The sequence below is a fragment of the Carex rostrata genome, chromosome 5 (assembly GCF_964058835.1).
Source record: "Carex rostrata chromosome 5, lpCarRost1.2, whole genome shotgun sequence".
Lineage (NCBI taxonomy): Eukaryota > Viridiplantae > Streptophyta > Magnoliopsida > Poales > Cyperaceae > Carex > Carex rostrata.
Window position 1 is genome coordinate 4,477,455 of NC_135922.1, and position 14,794 is coordinate 4,492,248.

Here is a 14,794-nt window from a genome sequence, read left to right on the forward strand (position 1 = left end):
AGCTTACCCTGGCCAGGACCATTATACTTTAACCTTAGTAAAGGACAATATAGCTAATTATTGATGTTGTCGACTTGTCGTTGTGTCAGATTAATTATTGCCATCCATTTGACTATTATATACTTCTAAACTTATTGGCAGCAAGGTTACGATTTTGCCATCCATTTGACTATTATATATTTCTAAACTTGACAGCAAGGTTACGATTTTGTCCGTTAAACTCACACACCAGTTAAAGTTAAATAGTAATTATAGAGAAGAGTTCACAAGATAACAATCAACTAAAATTTTCTATTCAAATTTTGTTGCCTTTCAATCAACAACCCGTACATACAAATTTAAAGTAAACAAGAATTAAAAGTTGTCTTAAAATAAAAAATGCTATTAATTTAAACTTTAGTAAATCAAGAAATTAAGTCTTAACTCCAATCACAAAAATCCGCGCAATCAAACTATTAAATTTCTTAATTGCTTCAAGATATTGAAGACCGCCCATGCATGCACACTCTTAGATTAACATCCAATTTAATTATGCAGGCTCTTAGCTAGTTTTCAAGACTGACCGCCAATACAAATATCCATACAGTCAATAAAATTTTAGTTCAACAAAAGTCTTAAATTTAATAAAAGTCCATGTCATTAAATTATGTGGATCAAATTTTAAGGTACATATATAACTCTTTGATCGGCTTGAATCTGGTGTAGCCATTGTTTACGTCCAAATCTGAATTGGACATTTGTTCAATACGCATCAATCCAAAAATCGAATACTAGAATCTGTGTTTTATGCGTGTATATTTGCTCACATCGCCGTGATTTGTTAATCACCGACGATGATTCGTTTTCTTGTGGTTTGTGAGATTGTTAACTATGTTATTACTATGATACATTTGTTTTATGCATGCAAATTTTCCAAATGAGGACTCAAATTGACTAAAGCACACTCAGACAATTTGGTATCCGACATGAAGCTCACTTTTTTTGCGGTTATTTACTGTATGTACCATCATGTTATTTGAAAACATATTTGTTAAGAACTAATTTATATCTAATAATATATGGGGTATAGTGTAAATTATCATCATGTTATCTTTGACTCAAAAGGTTTCTTATAAATTTGGCTTCAGCGTGATTCGATCCTCGTTACTTGGCTGAATGCCAAAAGGCTTTGCCACTGTGCTACATAAGTTTTTGCGATAAACGCTAGTATCCATCATATATAATATATACTTAAGGTTAAGCCTTAGTTTTTTTTAACAAATATGTGGAAGTTATGATTATGATTAATTATATTATAACTAGATAATAAAAACAAGTATCTCCATTCTATTATGATGCAAGTTGGGTGTCCGATCCGCCAACGGCTACGATTGAGAGATGAAACTTCGGATTTGATCTCAGCTCTCCAATTATATAATTTGTCTTCTCTTGATTAAATACATCTCTTTTATGTATAGAAGTATAAATTTAGTTAAAAACATACCCACCACATGTGCTGCCACACGATACGTTACAATTTAAAATGAACAAATTCTGAAATATAGCTATATATTTATTCCTCTTCAATTGAGAAGACTCCACCTTCAATTTTCTTATTTATTGTTTCCTTACTTCTTCGTTTCTATAGGAATCACAATGGAAATCATTTTTTTTTATTTCCTTATTTTTTTTTTGTTTCTATACATATTGGTGTGGGCAATTTAGAATATATTTCCAATATATAGTATATCAATGTGTGTATGTGTGTGTATGTATTCTAAATTGGAAACAAAGAAAAATATAAATTGGAACATGTGTGTGAATATATATTTTTCTTATAATATGTGTGTGTGTGTATACATCCTATACATACAAATGATAACACTTTTTATTTATGTTTTTTTTTATATCATATTATATGTTGATATTGAATTGTTGTATGATATTTGATATTAGATTCGAATCGAGCTATTATTTGATATCATTGGTACTTAAAAAATAAAGAATCATCACATCATCAAATTGTTATCAGAGATCACGATTAAAGTTAATTAAAAATACATAATCATATAAATTTTCTATTAACATGTGTTTTAATTTTTAGATAATTATTATTTTCATTGATATATTAGTTTCTTATAATATGTCCTCGTTGCAACGCACGGGTATGATACTAGTATATAATAGATGTATCGTATCCTATATTTTTAAAAATTGTCGTATCGCCGCATCCATGTCGTATCCGATATGATATCCATACCCGTATCCATGCAATATCGGCATAAACTGATAAATTTTTTATGTGCCTTTATAATCATAGTAGCAGTTTTAATGGAAAAATAAATTAGTCAGCGGCGGTTTTACATGGAAAAACTGCGAAAATATTCTATACATTTTGAGAACTTTCTCGAGAGATAAATTCAAATGTTACAGTCGGTATGAAATATTAGTCCCAAAAGTTCATGTTTTAAATTCATAATCAGGCCATATTTAGTTGTAGAGTAAGAGTTGAGTTAATCCGAAGTAAGTTACTTAACCTCTCCAAGTAGATTAATTTACTCTACATTTACTCCAAGTAGAGTAAAGCCAACTATCATAGACATAGATTCATTTTTTAACATCTTACTCCTTCATATTAATTAATTTAATCTATAACTGAAACTACTGAACAAAATGTAAAATATAACTAGTAGGATGGAGTAAGCAATTTTATTGCCATTAACATGACACTCCATAACCTAACATGACCCATAGGCATTGAAACATTTACTTCCATGTCTGCGTTCATGAAAAATAATTAAAAATAGCTCCAAAAAAGTTGCGTCATATCGGATATCTATATCTGTGAGTGTGATTAGTGCATTTGCGTCCCTATTTGAACAGTTTGTATGGATAAAAGAAATGTGTCGCAGTACCGACATAGTTAATATATAATCTCAGTAACCACGACAAAATGAATAACCATTGGTATGTGGTTAACGAACGACGGCAACACAAGTGCATATGGATGCATAAAACTGTTGAAATTAATGTTTTTGGAAAAAGAAAAAATTATTAAATGGGTAAATTAATTAAATGGTTAGATGAATGTATTTGGGATTTAGATAGATTAATTGTTTAATTTTTCAAGGGATGCTGGGGAGTGCAATCCATACACTCGATATTTGTGTTGTGTTGAATTATATATATCTTTTTGGATTTTTGTAAAAGGTCAACATATAGCCTATAAATGAGAAGTATGTTCATTTGTAAGAGTATCTTAACCTAATAGCATGAAAATTTATTGAAAAGAATTCTTCTCTTCTCTTTCTCTATTTCACTAAATACTAAACAAAATAACATAAGCCTTAAATAGGCCAACAAAAACACATTCTAGTACGTACTGGAAAAATATATATATAATAGTGAAATGGATGACAACAATTAATTTCACACGACGACAATATCATCAATTTGCTACATTGTCCTTTACTAAGGTTAAAGTAGAATGGTCCTGCTGACCAGTGAATAGTAAGAGTGAGACTTATATGGTGCACGGTACACCTGAATTTTACAGACCGCGCTGTGGAGAAAACTGTATCAGATATTTTTCTATAAAAATGACAAGGCAAGGTCCACATATATTTTCCATGCAGTATTTCCGGAGCTGCTGCCCTTTCACGATTGAAAGGAACAAATTGAGATTGTCAGAAGTGGAAGCAAGGTTTTCTTTGTAAATTAGTTAATTTTGTAATCACATATTTTTTACTACTAAGAAAGATCCAGGCAATAGATATCTTTGTACTTAATAATGTTGGGAGGAGCAATTTGAATCATCACTTGTGATAAACAGAGATCATTTGATATCATTCAGGTCATATATTTTATAAAATATCATTAAATTTGATGTATCTTCACTGTGTAATAAATTATTTAAATTTTAATGGTTCTTGATGCATCATTAAATAATACTTAAATTAATTACATGAAATTATTTAAATTTTAATGGCTCTATATGTTATATAACATATGTATTAATTTAGGTGCTTGATAATTGTACCCCAACCAAAATCTCCGAGCGCGTCCCCCAAGTAGTTTAACAGGAAAAACTTTCAATCTTATCTAACTTTCATTTCCAGCGTTAATATCCAAACATATAAAGCTATGTTTATATAATTTTATAATGCTACTCACAAACATTTAAACCTCTATCTGCAAGCATTGAAATTCTAAATCTGTATAATTTTAACTCCTAACTATTTTTGTTTTCAAGCCAAAAACAGAAATATTCCTTTCACCCATTTTTTTTATTTTCTTTCTGATTATTGTCATCCATTTTCTCGACGATCCGTGATCAATTTTGCGAATCTAAAAATATGAATATTTTTTTAACCGATTTTCTCTTTCAAATGAGATCCATGAAAAATAACTTTCGAGTTATATTTGTGTCGTAATTTTTTTTACCACTTTAAATCTCTGTGACTTTCAGTTTTTTTTTTAATTTTACTTCAAAATAATTTAAACCTCTGTTTACAAGAATATAAATCTCATTAATAACACTTTAAATCTCTAGAATATAACATATAAATCACATGTACAAAGAATTTAAACCTCAACAATAATACTTCAAAGCATATAAATGTCAACAATAACACTACATTTACAAATCTCATGTACAAAGCATATAAACCTCATGTACAAAGCCTTAAAAATTTTAATGGCTATAGAGTGAGTTTTAGGAAGATTTAAAAACTTGAAAATTTAAAGTGCTGATGAGTTTTACTTTAAAAAAAATAAATGACTTTAAAATTACTCAAAAGTATTTTTTCATGAACAAAGCATATAAACGTTCGTATTTTTAGATTCGTAAAATTCATCACAGATCGTCGGGAAAATAAATTATAATAATCAGAGAAAAAAAAAGTGGGTCAAAAAAAATATTTCTTTTTTTTGACTTGAAGACAAAAGTAGTTGAGAGTTAAAACTATGTAGAAATGCTTTCAGACAAATGTTTATATGCTTGCAAATAACATTTTAAAATGTTATAAACATAGCTATATATGTTTGGATATTAGCGCTAGAAATAAAAGTAAGACAATATTGAAATATTTTTTCTGTTAAACTACTTCGGGAACAAGCTCGGGTATGATGATTCGGAATACTAGAACATTTCTCACAAAAGGCAACACCTTTCGTGATTCCAACTAGAATAAGCCCTAGCATTTTCTCCATTCCAAATAAAAATTTAGTTATTTATTTAGTAATTAAAGTTGAAATTTAAATTGAAGATTTAATGAATGACATGTAGCTGCAACAAGTTGACAGTATGCAAGTCGTCTATCTTAGTTATTTATTTAGTTATTTGATATCCAAGTCGTCTATCTTAGATATTGTTCATTGTTATTTGTATGCGATTGTGTCGTCCTTTTTAATCCAAATAAATTGTTGGAATATACACCATGACAAGTTAACGTGTGTCATAGAAGATCATAATAATATTGGTGAACAAGATAGAAGATTATTAAAGATTTGTTTACCTTCAATGTAATATTTAGGAAAAGAAAAAATGTTATTATGGAAATAGGTTTCTGTTAGGAAATATTCATTTAAAGCAGCTAAGATTAGCCATGAGATTTATATATATAATGGAGTGCTCGCCATAAAATGTGATATACAAAAACACTTTGTAATTTTATTCTGAATTAATAAAACAATGGGAGGGAAGGGAGCTTAGTGAGAGTGATTGTGTTCGTATTTTCTATTATACAATTCTAATATTTTTGTGATAAATCATTGTCCCGAGGCTATAGTCCGACCATCATAAGGAGGCTAATCATTACACTGGTTATCTTTAGGATGGAATATGATACCCCATATTTGTGCTACAATATGTAGGGAGTTGACAGACACATTCTCATCAAAGTTTCTCAGTCGGTGAACCATCATGACAAGAGAGCACGGTATACTACTAAATTGAGGATTCTTATATGCACAGTAAACCGTATGGTCATCGATCTTTAATGATGACCTTGTAACCAATTTTTTTGCGGGTATATATATTGTTTACTGTTTGTGTCAAGATTGAACCGGATTTGAATATTTAGACAGTACTCTCGTTGTATTCAGTCCGACTGTAAATCTAATTTTTGACATACTCGAAAGCAACCACAGCTAGTATATATGTAGGCACACTGTACTATATACACTCAGCTCTAGTATAATTATTTTTTCTAAACGGACACTCAGCCCAAGTATAATTATACTCGATTTTATTGGCAATAAAGAATATATAAACATAAATAATTAAAATCATCATCTGTTGACATCTGTTCAGATATTACGAATATTGCAGGGTACACGTGCAAAAATGAACAATAAAAGAATCGAGTCCGTACAACTTTCAGCGGGGCAGGATACATTGTATTTAATTCAGAGCCATAGACGATCATGTTTGCATTAAATGGGAGATGTTCACTTTTGGCAGTGTGTACCTTTCGTTTTCTCTATACAGTCAGAACATCGTACTTTTTCTTTTCTTTTTCCCCAATTTGTACAGTATCTGGGATACTGTTTGATAATGAAATGTGAGATTGAGTCACGTGAACACTGGTCTCCATGTTTTTCCTATTTTGTTTTGTCGGTTCATAAAAAAAAAAAAAAGTGATCAAATAAACTACAGGGCAGGTCGTTTGCGTTTGATCCTTATCCAGAATGGATTGTACCTCCTGAGAGGCTATTAGTCATGGTTTGTATTCATTTTTCCACTGTTGTGGACAGTGATCAAACAAATAATGGTACCCCATATTTGTGCTACCAACGAGTTTCATGGGTCCAGAAAATTTTTATCAGGTCTTGTACACACTATAATTTTGTAATTCGACCTTTTGTTTTAACCCCATGAAAACCCTCTCCTAGAGTAGAATTTAGCCTTTATAACATGTACCCATAATTTATTGTTGGATATATCCAGCCGGATTCACACCTGTTGTCCCTTGGTTCAGGCAGTACAATTTCTTGTATAACTGTGATATGAAATCACGTGGTCATAAAAAAAAGATTTCAAGCGCACAATTCTATTGTTCTAGGAGATTTTTGGGTACCAGATTTATCCATATTCAATTATCTATTCACTTTCATGATAACTACATATTCTCGGCAGGTGGTTTACGTATACTTGTGTGTCCATCTGACTCCAACTTGCACTGTACCTAGCACTCTATCTAATATTTAAAATATTGCCGAATAGGTGTGTTTTGTAACACATATATCAAATAATTACTTATTGTGCCGAGGATAAGATCATAACGTAATTTGATATCAATAATTTTACAAGTTAGATCTAGCATTTATATGAAAATGACCAGTCTTTGCATGGTTTGTTAACGCGGGAGCAATGTGTCTTGGTTTTCTCTTTAATAATTGAAATTTAGGACCACTTCATGGATTTTATGAATATATGGGCCATATCTTAGTTTCAATGATTATCAAAATAAACATTTGAGTACCAACCTTATTCTATTGGATTATCGAGATGAATTGAAGTTGAAAAGAGGTTCCAATTAAAGTATTTAATTTCCTAAATTAACCTAACTTAACCTTCTTTAATTCAATTACCTATTCTATTATCATGGTAGCTATATATTATCTGCAGGTGTTGTACTTGTGTGTGTACATTTCAGTCCATCTTGCACCGTTCCTAGCACCCTATCTAGTATTTCAAATATTGCCGAATAGGTATGTTCTATAAGATAAATATCAAATAATTATTTATTATTTGTACCCAAAGTAGTATCATAACGTAATTTGAGGTCAATAATTTTACAAACTAGATCTAACATATATACCAATGCCAAGTCTTTGCATGGTTTGTTCACATGAGATCAATGTCAAAAAAATTTATCACGTGCCATTGGCAAATAAGCCGAAGGCAATTAATTTTTTTTGAACATAATTCATACTCGTGATACAATACTATTGACAAATCGGAGGCAAATTAACTTCTAGTGACAAAAAATCTTATTAATTGTGTAACACCACAAATTTGTCCTCTTCGTATTATTTGTTACTGTTATTATTTTGGATATGATCAATAAATTTTGGTAATACATAAATACAAAATAATTTGTCTCACGGTATAAATGTTGTACAACACCAACAAATTTTGTGTTACGTGCAGAGTTTTGTGTGATGGTTAAGTTATAAGTGGATTATTTATGAACAAATATTTATATTTTCTTATATTTTCTATTTCAAATTTTCATAATTATCTGCAGGTGATTTTCTTTCGAATAATTGACATTTAGGACCCCATATTAGATCTTATGAATATGGGCCATATCTTGGTTTCTGATTATCAAAACACTATATTTTTTAGGTTTTTAATTAACAAATAAGAACATTTACAATTGGATTGATGTCTCTTGGTTTTCTTTTGAATAATTGACATTGAGGACCACTTCTTGTATCTTATGATATGGGCCATATCTTGGTTTCGATGATCATTATAGCACTATCTTTTTTTGGTTTATAATTAACTAGTAATAATATTTACAAGTTCTAGTAGCAAAACTTGTATAATCATTTTAAATAAGTTTAAAACTTGGGCATTAGCAGTAACAATTAATTCATAACAACTCAAAATAACACCTCGCAAGCAGCAGGCTATGGCTGTACCAGTTATATTGTCTAGGACTGTTACTGACTGTCATGAACCATCAGTTTGATATGCTTCTGTATTTTGGCCATAACTTCTACATACGGCACTACAACACAAATACAGTCTTCTAACAGATATAAATGACTTTATTAACAAATTTCCTACCACTAGAGACCGACATGATAGATGAACTGGTCAATGTTCTATCGGTACAAGAAGGTTTTACTTTATATAGAATAATTTATTTATGTAATTTGCCATAATAACCAAAAACATGCATACAGAAAACAATATACAGTATTTTTTTCAACCAACATACAAACAATATAAATTAAATAACATACAACATACAAAAATATATACAACTTCATCATAAACATAAGCAAGAGAACAATGTACTATCCAATTACTTAAATATTCCTTTGTTGTCTTTGTTCAACATAAAAAAAAAAAACATACAATAGGGTGGTGCCTATGTTCAAAACCAAACAACATAAATAGTTCACAACACTAGAAACTAACAAAATTAATTAATAATAATCATAATGAGGGGTCCTTGGTTGATCTGGACCGTAATCCTTGTAAACTAGCACATCTTTTGATTTAGTAAATTAAGTGGGCTATTCGCCTGGTACTAAAAAGACAAACAAGTCGTTTGTATAATTGAGAATGATATATGAACCACAACAGTTAAGTCCTTTGTTTTTTATTTACATTGGAATGTGTGTGCCAATGTTCAGGTGTATGCTACACCTTCTAACTTATAATAGCGCACACTTCTTCTCTCTTGGCCCCGTTTTGCTCTTGAATGTTGCAACCATGAAAATCTACTCTTCTACATTAGATCATATTTTTACAAGCTCAACTATGATACCAAGTTGCGATCCGCACGACCAGCCTGGGGGCATTGAACTTATCGAACAGTTAACAAAAAATGCCCACCTAATCCAAGAGATGGTTTTGGATGAGATACTAAAAAGAAATTAAGAAACTGAATATTTGCACGATTTTATGAAAGGAGAGAGAGAGAGATTTTTTCAGGGACCAAGTGCCAATAGTAGACTATGACAAGGTGAAGCCTTACATAGTGAGAATAGCAAATGGAGAAAATTCTAATATTATCTCTGCAAAGCCAATTGTAGAGCTTCTTACATGGTATTTTTTTTAATTAATTGAGCTGATAATATACTATTAAAGAGTTTAGACAATATTTTGTTCCTTACATTAGCATTATTTATTTTCATTTTTTTATGATTTATTAATTTGGAGAACACTTATTTTGATGTGGAAAATTAGATATATATACCACACACAAACGTCGCTTTTGTTGTTCTTAACAAATTATGTCAGTTTTGTTATAACAATATATTATTGTTATATCTTTTTGCAGCTCTGGTACATCTGGAGGGCAATCTAAGCTGATGCCATCAACCCAAGAAGAGTTGGATAGAAAAACATTTATGTACAATATTTTGATTCCTGTAATCAACAAGTGAGTTGCAATTTTTTCATATACTCCTGTGCGAGCACAAGTGTTTGTGCGTCTGGGTTGTGGGGGAACGTGTGTGTGTGTGAGTGTACAGAGAGATGGAGAAAGAGAGAGAGACAGAGAGAGGTGAAATTTTACATAGCGCTTAAAATGTGCACCATATTAAAATGTCCTTGAAGGCCAAATTTTACATTATTTTTGGAAAAGTCCTAAAATGATAGTATTTTGTTTTCAAAATATGTGAAATTTTCTCTCCAAGTACTTTTAAATACATGAAGAAACATGCTGAGTAGTTCATATCAACTATGTGAACTTTGAAATCTGAAATCGCAAAAATGAATTAAAAAACAAGCTATTAGTACTAATGCCTTGATCGTACACAATTTACTTTTGTACACTCATATATTATGTGGTTCCTCTAATATTCGTACGGCCCTCTGAGCTTTGGCAATTTTGTAATATAAGAAATTGTCTACTAAATTGCAAACCATACGATATATAATCATTCATCCAAAAATCCTCAACAATAAATAAACAAGGGGTTGCGAATCTGGTGATTTTTTATTTTTCAAAACAGTGGCTGTTGGGTTTATTCTTCTTTGAAAGATGACAAGAAAAAAAAAATCGGCAACTCATGAGCTATATAATTTGTGTTTTGCAGATATGTCAAAGGACTAGAAGAAGGAAAAGGCATGTATCTCTATTCTATTATTAAGCACGTTGGGTGTCCGATCCGCCAACGGCTACGATTGAGAGATGAAACTTCGGATTTGATCTCAGCTCTCCAATTACATATTTTGTCTTCTTTTGATTAAATGCATCTATTTTATGTATAGAAGTCTAAATTTAGTTAAAAACATACCCACCACATATGCTGCCACACGATACATTATAATTAAAATTGAATAAATTCTGAAATTTTGCGATATATTTATCTGTTTCCCTTTTTTGTTTCCATATTTCTCATCTTCAATTGAGAAGACTCCACCTTCCATTTTCTTATTTATTGCTTCCTTACTTCTTCGTTTCTATACGGATCACAATGTAAATCGTTTTTTTTTATTTGCTTATTTCTCTTTCTTTGTTTCTATACATATTGGTGTGGGCAATTTAGAATATATTTCCAATATAGAATATATCAATGTGTGTGTGTGTGTTCTAAATTGGAAACAAAGAAGAATATAAATTGGAACGTGTGTGTGAATATATATATTTTTTATAATATGTGTGTGTGTGTATATATGCTATACATGCACACGATAACACTTTTTATTTATGTTTTTTGATATCATATTATATGTTGATTTTGAATTGTTGTACGATATTTGATATTAGATTCGAATCAAGCTATTATTTGATATCATTGGTACTTAAAAATATAAAATCATCACATCATCAAATTGTTATTAGAGATCACGATTAAAGTTAATTAAAAATACATAATCATATAAATTTTCTATTAACATGTGTTTTAATTTTTAGATAATTATTATTTTCATTGATATATTTGATTCTTATAATATGTTCCCGTTGCAACGCACAGGTATGATACTGGTATATATCCTATACATACACACGATAACACTTTTTATTTATATTTGTTGATATCATATTATATGTCAATATTGAATTGTTGTACAATATTTGATTTTAGATTTGAATCGAGCTATTATTTGATATCATTGGAACTTAAAAATAAAGAATCATCACATCATCAAATTGTTATTAGAGATCACAATTGAAGTTAATTAAAAATATGTTCGCACAAAAGTATGCTACAAAGTTTCAGGTACAGCTAGCTGTACCAGTTTAAAACCTTGAATCAACTCTCGTCTAAGACTGCAAGTGCACAATCCTATCCGTATAAGGTATCGATCCTCAGGGACGGTATAATTCGACTCTAAATTCCTACTAATATGAGTTAGGTACTAGAAGTGTAAAAGGTTGGGTTTGGTTTGTTTATATTTCCTAATTTCAAGTGACGATTCAATCAGTAAATCAAAGCAATTAAAGGTTTTGGTTTTGAACAATGATAAAAGGCGTTCCCAGGGTTTCAGGTTTCATCCCAAACTTTGCCCTCTCTGGACCTGTCATGCAACTCGCATCATCTCTAATGCGGGTCGCTTGGCCCTCGAGCTGAGCTGACATGTGTTCGTATCTAAGTTGATTTCTTGTGCGAGGCTTCAACCTGTAGCTCTCACCTATTGGTATCTAACCTAAATTGATTGTCTGGTTTGCTAGAGGTATCCACAACCTTTCGATAATGGAAAGTTCACCTCTCGGCTACTATTGATCTTAGATCTACCTCAAATACTCAATCACAATTGCAAGAAACATCAAGGTCAAAGTACTAGAAGAGATGCTATAGACATCTAACAGTAGACAATCAAGAATCAATCAAGCAATCAAAATCAAGCAATCAAATGAATACTCAAACAAAGAATCACAAAAGTTCAAACTTAGATCAAAACAACATGCAATTCAAAAACAAAGTTTAGAGACTACATCCTAACCCTGGGAACTAAAGATCTACTCAAACATGATAAAAGAAAGCATAAAAGAGGGGAGAAGAGAAAAGATCATGATGAAGCTCGAAGATCCAAGGTGGATTGGAGAGGATCTTGCAATCTTCTCTTCTTCTCCAAGCGATCTCCAATCTCTCTCTTCTTTCTTGATCAACACTCCAATTCTTGAGGTTTTGAATCTTCAAATTCGGAACTCCCTCCCTGGTAGCAGGGGTGGTATATTTATAGACATTTCAAAACGAGTGCTTCAATTCTGGGCCTTTGCTGTCTGCTCTGGAAGCTCGCGATGCGACCAGCATCAGGTCTAATGCTACCCTCATCGACTCTGATGAGGGTCGCGGCAGATGTGATGAGGGTCGCGTGCAGATTCTCAGAATTCAGTAACTTCCCTGATTTCGCCCGTTTTCTGCAAAATAAGAATGAAATCGCAGCAGTACCACATTATATGGATATTCAATGTAAAATACGCGATTTGGTGGTTTAAAACGCAGATTTTGGTACAAGAATTGGTCGGAACAATAGATCAAATATGGAGATATCAAAATACATAATCATATAAATTTTCTATTAACATGTGTCTTAATTTTTAAATAATTATTATTTTCATTGATATATTTTTTTTCTTATAATATTTCTCCGTTGCAACGCACGGGTATGATACTAGTCTTCTTTTTATTAAGCCAGAGATCACCACCCCATCTGGCCTTACTTGTAGACTTGTCCTCACAAGTTACTATAAAAGCCGGCATTTTTGCGAGCGCCCCTTCAACCTCTACAACAAGTATACAAGCCCTGATGCAGCCATCCTCTGCTCTGATTGCTGTCAGAGTATGTACATTCAGCTTCTCTGTGGTTTGATACAATGGGATGAAGTACTTCGTGTTGGTGCCATTTTTGCATCGGCTTTCCAGCCGACACCATCTGTTGCACCTGTTAATCAGAGCCAAGTGGAGAGCTCTCAGGGGTGTAACACTTCATCCCAACCAGCACCATATGTTGCACTTAGTAGTCAGGTAGGGACACCTCTACCAGCACTATCTGGAAGCTGCTAAAGAATAGTCGGAACTCTATTAGCAACATCATTGCTCAGGATGCGAAGTGAGAAATTATGTAGAAGTGTAATGTGAGAAATTATGTGTAAAAGGATATTGTTAGAAAAAAAAATTTTGTATAAGATGTAATATTTAGCAATTTTATTTGAAAAAGTGAGAAATTATGTAGAAGTGTAATGTGAGAAATTATGTGTAAAAGGGTATTCTGATAAATATATATATATTTTTTTTGTATAAGATGTAATATTTAGCAATTTTATGTGAAAAATTATGTCATGTTTTGAGAAGGGGTAATTTGAAGTTATTTTGTGAACAAATTATGTCATGTCTTGTCATTGCCAAAATTATATATATATTTTTTATCATAGTTGTTGATTTATTTGCAAGTTTTAATGTTTTCGAATGAATTATATGTTAGTGGTCTTTTTCTCATAGTTGCATGCATAATGTTGGTATTTGATACTACAATAATTGGATTAAATTATGTTGAATTAAAACATGATGACTGCAATTTAAAAACCAAATGATTGGATCATCTATTTGACAACCATCATCATTTGCTACAAGTTCATGCCTCACAAATTGTTTACTGTTGTGCTACCAAAGTATTTTTTTTGTTGAGAATTTACAAGTAAATTTATTATGGAAATCAAGCAAATGCAAACAAAAAGATACAAATACTGCACCTTTTAAATCATATTTTAATTAAATGAAAGCTTTTACATCAATTGAAATGATATTCCATCACATATCATTACATTTAGATCACATGTCATTTAAACAATACCACCAAAATTGAAAAACAAAAACAAAAAACAAATATGATGTCACTAACATCAGCTCCTACAACACTAACTTTGCAAGCCAGCCTCCAGCTACTTAATTTGCTCAATCCAAACTTACAGCAATATGATGACACCATTCTATTTCAATGAGAAACCTGTGCAAACAACATTATTACATTAGAATTTGTAGTATTGATTTCTAAAGTAATTTCAATAGAAATTTATACCACTGATACATTCAAAACTCAGAAATTTATACCACTATGTAAACAATTTTATCCCAATTGATTACATTAAAAATTTAACATGAAAGGATTTGTAATATGGGT

At 31.1% G+C, this 14,794-nt stretch overlaps 1 long non-coding RNA gene across 1 annotated transcript; it reads left to right on the top strand.

Moving 5' to 3' along the window:
• Positions 1 to 9,659: 9,659 nt before the first annotated feature.
• Positions 9,660 to 10,784, top strand: LOC144554117 (uncharacterized). The gene is made up of 3 exons (XR_013511543.1): positions 9,660 to 9,769; positions 10,005 to 10,106; positions 10,765 to 10,784. It is a non-coding gene; the product is annotated as an uncharacterized LOC144554117 (long non-coding RNA).
• The last annotated feature ends 4,010 nt before the right edge of the window (positions 10,785 to 14,794 follow it).